Genomic DNA, 5,384 nt, shown 5'->3' with positions numbered 1-5,384 from the left:
CTAAAACAGGAGAACATTCAGTATTTCAAATATCAGCAATATTGAGTAGAGGAAGACTCTCGAACAATGGGTTCCATGGTGTAATGGTGAGCACTTTGGACTTTGAATCCAGTAATCTGATTTCAAATCTTGGTGGGACCTAACTTTGTTCAATTTCCTTAAAGTTGAATTTTAGGATAGCTTATCTATTTTTAAACTTTGTATAAATCCCATCATCTTCAGTGGTTTCTTTACTCCAAACTAATTTTGAAGCTGTTTCAAATCAGTTTTCAACTGGAGAGATGTTTGTCAAACATTTGAAAATAGGAAAAGTTGCAATAAGAATGCAGTGATCCATCACTTGTGCTATGGTTTTAAGATATTCTGGTTTTAAGAATTTTCTTCTTCAGTGTGCACTAATGAGAGTAAAGGTCTGTTCTTCTTCTCTTCTTAAAACTTAGTCCCCCATAGTAGATTCAATCACCAAATAAATGTCCTGATTGATTAATTAGCCTTAGCATTTCTTAGATTTGCCATATTGCTATATTTGAGAAAAAGTTTTCTATGTATGCCATATAGAGAAATGCTGCATCAACGAAAGGATGACATTTTTTTTTATTCCTAACATGGATTTAAAAATTCTCTGTTTTGTATGTGTCTATGATGTTCTCTAGCAAGTTTCAAGGGCTGCTAACTGTAGCCAATGCATTCATCCCACACTTCATGCACTTTGCCGCTGGATAAAATCCCTTCTTGGCATTTCTTGTAGGACAACAAGCAAAATCACATGGCCCGTATGGGGATCGAACACATGACCTTGGCTTTATTAGCACCACACTCTAACAAACTGAGCTAACCGGCCAAACATAAAAGCATCAGCAAACACAAAAATGCCAAATGTACCTAAAACAGGAGAACATTCAGTATTTCAAAGATCAGCAATATTGAGTAGAGGAAGACTCTCTAATAATGGGTTCCATGGTGTAATGGTGAGCCCTTTGAACTTTGAATCCAGTAATCTGATTTCAAATCTTGGTGGGACCTAACTTTGTTCAATTTCCTTAAAGTTGAATTTTAGGATAGCTTATCTATATTTAAACTTTGTATAAATCCAATCATCTTCAGTGGTTTCTTTACTCCAAACTAATTTTGAAACTGTTTCAAATCAGTTTTCAACTGGAGAGATGTTTGTCAAACATTTGAAAATAGGAAAAGTTGCAATAAGAATGCAGTGATCCATCACTTGTGCTATGGTTTTAAGATATTCTGGTTTTAAGAATTTTCTTCTTCAGTGTGCAATAATGAGAGTAAAGGTCTGTTCTTCTTCTCTTCTTAAAACTTAGTCCCCCATAGTAGATTCAATCACCAAATAAATGTCCTGATTGATTAATTTGCCTTAGCATTTCTTAGATTTGCCATATTGCTATATTTGAGAAAAAGTTTTCTATGTATGCCATATAGAGAAATGCTGCATCAGCCAAAGGATGACATTTTTCTTTATTCCTAACATGGATTTAAAAATTCTGTGTTTTGTATGTGTCTATGATGTTCTCTAGCAAGTTTCAAGGGCTGCTTACTGTAGCCAATGCATTCATCCCACACTTCATGCACTTTGCCGCTGGATAAAATCCCTTCTTGGCATTTCTTGTAGGACAACAAGAAAAAGCACATGGCCCATATGGGGATCAAACCCATGACCTTGGCGTTATTAGCACCACGCTCTAACCAACTGAGCTAACCGGCCAAACATAAAAGCATCAGCAAACACAAAAATGCCAAATGTACCTAAAACAGGAGAACATTCAGTATTTCAAAGATCAGCAATATTGAGTAGAGGAAGACTCTCTAATAATGGGTTCCATGGTGTAATGGTGAGCACTTTGGACTTTGAATCCAGTAATCTGATTTCAAATCTTGGTGGGACCTAACTTTGTTCAATTTCCTTAAAGTTGAATTTTAGGATAGCTTATCTATTTTTAAACTTTGTATAAATCCCATCATCTTCAGTGGTTTCTTTACTCCAAACTAATTTTGAAGCTGTTTCAAATCAGTTTTCAACTGGAGAGATGTTTGTCAAACATTTTAAAATAGGAAAAGTTGCAATAAGAATGCAGTGATCCATCACTTGTGCTATGGTTTTAAGATATTCTGGTTTTAAGAATTTTCTTCTTCAGTGTGCACTAATGAGAGTAAAGGTCTGTTCTTCTTCTCTTCTTAAAACTTAGTCCCCCATAGTAGATTCAATCACCAAATAAATGTCCTGATTGATTAATTAGCCTTAGCATTTCTTAGATTTGCCATATTGCTATATTTGAGAAAAAGTTTTCTATGTATGCCATATAGAGAAATGCTGCATCAGCCAAAGGATGACATTTTTGTTTATTCCTAACATGGATTTAAAAATTCTGTGTTTTGTATGTGTCTATGATGTTCTCTAGCAAGTTTCAAGGGCTGCTTACTGTAGCCAATGCATTCATCCCACACTTCATGGCATTTCTTGTAGGACAACAAGAAAAAGCACATGGCCCGAATGGGGATCAAACCCATGACCTTGGCGTTATTAGCACCACGCTCTAACCAACTGAGCTAACCGGCCAAACATAAAAGCATCAGCAAACACAAAAATGCCAAATGTACCTAAAACAGGAGAACATTCAGTATTTCAAAGATCAGCAATATTGAGTAGAGGAAGACTCTCTAATAATGGGTTCCATGGTGTAATGGTGAGCACTTTGGACTTTGAATCCAGTAATCTGATTTCAAATCTTGGTGGGACCTAACTTTGTTCAATTTCCTTAAAGTTGAATTTTAGGATAGCTTATCTATTTTTAAACTTTGTATAAATCCCATCATCTTCAGTGGTTTCTTTACTCCAAACTAATTTTGAAGCTGTTTCAAATCAGTTTTCAACTGGAGAGATGTTTGTCAAACATTTGAAAATAGGAAAAGTTGCAATAAGAATGCAGTGATCCATCACTTGTGCTATGGTTTTAAGATATTCTGGTTTTAAGAATTTTCTTCTTCAGTGTGCACTAATGAGAGTAAAGGTCTGTTCTTCTTTTCTTCTTAAAACTTAGTCCCCCATAGTAGATTCAATCACCAAATAAATGTCCTGATTGATTAATTAGCCTTAGCATTTCTTAGATTTGCCATATTGCTATATTTGAGAAAAAGTTTTCTATGTATGCCATATAGAGAAATGCTGCATCAGCCAAAGGATGACATTTTTGTTTATTCCTAACATGGATTTAAAAATTCTCTGTTTTGTATGTGTCTATGATGTTCTCTAGCAAGTTTCAAGGGCTGCTAACTGTAGCCAATGCATTCATCCCACACTTCATGCACTTTGCCGCTGGATAAAATCCCTTCTTGGCATTTCTTGTAGGACAACAAGAAAAATCACATGGCCCGTATGGGGATCGAACACATGACCTTGGCTTTATTAGCACCACACTCTAACAAACTGAGCTAACCGGCCAAACATAAAAGCATAAGCAAACTCAAAAATGCCAAATGTACCTAAAACAGGAGAACATTCAGTATTTCAAATATCAGCAATATTGAGTAGAGGAAGACTCTCGAACAATGGGTTCCATGGTGTAATGGTGAGCACTTTGGACTTTGAATCCAGTAATCTGATTTCAAATCTTGGTGGGACCTAACTTTGTTCAATTTCCTTAAAGTTGAATTTTAGGATAGCTTATCTATTTTTAAACTTTGTATAAATCCCATCATCTTCAGTGGTTTCTTTACTCCAAACTAATTTTGAAGCTGTTTCAAATCAGTTTTCAACTGGAGAGATGTTTGTCAAACATTTGAAAATAGGAAAAGTTGCAATAAGAATGCAGTGATCCATCACTTGTGCTATGGTTTTAAGATATTCTGGTTTTAAGAATTTTCTTCTTCAGTGTGCACTAATGAGAGTAAAGGTCTGTTCTTCTTCTCTTCTTAAAACTTAGTCCCCCATAGTAGATTCAATCACCAAATAAATGTCCTGATTGATTAATTAGCCTTAGCATTTCTTAGATTTGCCATATTGCTATATTTGAGAAAAAGTTTTCTATGTATGCCATATAGAGAAATGCTGCATCAACGAAAGGATGACATTTTTTTTTATTCCTAACATGGATTTAAAAATTCTCTGTTTTGTATGTGTCTATGATGTTCTCTAGCAAGTTTCAAGGGCTGCTAACTGTAGCCAATGCATTCATCCCACACTTCATGCACTTTGCCGCTGGATAAAATCCCTTCTTGGCATTTCTTGTAGGACAACAAGCAAAATCACATGGCCCGTATGGGGATCGAACACATGACCTTGGCTTTATTAGCACCACACTCTAACAAACTGAGCTAACCGGCCAAACATAAAAGCATCAGCAAACACAAAAATGCCAAATGTACCTAAAACAGGAGAACATTCAGTATTTCAAAGATCAGCAATATTGAGTAGAGGAAGACTCTCTAATAATGGGTTCCATGGTGTAATGGTGAGCCCTTTGAACTTTGAATCCAGTAATCTGATTTCAAATCTTGGTGGGACCTAACTTTGTTCAATTTCCTTAAAGTTGAATTTTAGGATAGCTTATCTATATTTAAACTTTGTATAAATCCAATCATCTTCAGTGGTTTCTTTACTCCAAACTAATTTTGAAACTGTTTCAAATCAGTTTTCAACTGGAGAGATGTTTGTCAAACATTTGAAAATAGGAAAAGTTGCAATAAGAATGCAGTGATCCATCACTTGTGCTATGGTTTTAAGATATTCTGGTTTTAAGAATTTTCTTCTTCAGTGTGCAATAATGAGAGTAAAGGTCTGTTCTTCTTCTCTTCTTAAAACTTAGTCCCCCATAGTAGATTCAATCACCAAATAAATGTCCTGATTGATTAATTTGCCTTAGCATTTCTTAGATTTGCCATATTGCTATATTTGAGAAAAAGTTTTCTATGTATGCCATATAGAGAAATGCTGCATCAGCCAAAGGATGACATTTTTCTTTATTCCTAACATGGATTTAAAAATTCTGTGTTTTGTATGTGTCTATGATGTTCTCTAGCAAGTTTCAAGGGCTGCTTACTGTAGCCAATGCATTCATCCCACACTTCATGCACTTTGCCGCTGGATAAAATCCCTTCTTGGCATTTCTTGTAGGACAACAAGAAAAATCACATGGCCCATATGGGGATCGAACACATGACCTTGGCTTTATTAGCACCACACTCTAACAAACTGAGCTAACCGGCCAAACATAAAAGCATAAGCAAACTCAAAAATGCCAAATGTACCTAAAACAGTAGAACATTCAGTATTTCAAATATCAGCAATATTGAGTAGAGGAAGACTCTCGAACAATGGGTTCCATGGTGTAATGGTGAGCACTTTGGACTTTGAATCCAGTAATCTGATT

General features: G+C 35.5%; 1 non-coding gene across 1 annotated transcript; it reads right to left on the bottom strand.

Moving 5' to 3' along the window:
* Positions 1-1,649: 1,649 nt before the first annotated feature.
* On the bottom strand, positions 1,650-1,723 carry TRNAI-AAU (transfer RNA isoleucine (anticodon AAU)). The gene has a single exon. It is a non-coding gene; the product is annotated as a tRNA-Ile (tRNA).
* Between the last annotated feature and the right edge of the window lie 3,661 nt (positions 1,724-5,384).

Source organism: Taudactylus pleione, unplaced genomic scaffold (assembly GCF_031769625.1).
Source record: "Taudactylus pleione unplaced genomic scaffold, aTauple2 ptg000085l, whole genome shotgun sequence".
Classification (NCBI taxonomy): Eukaryota; Metazoa; Chordata; class Amphibia; order Anura; family Myobatrachidae; genus Taudactylus; species Taudactylus pleione.
Note: the sequence above shows the minus strand (reverse complement) of the source record. Positions and strands in the feature narration are given on the sequence as shown.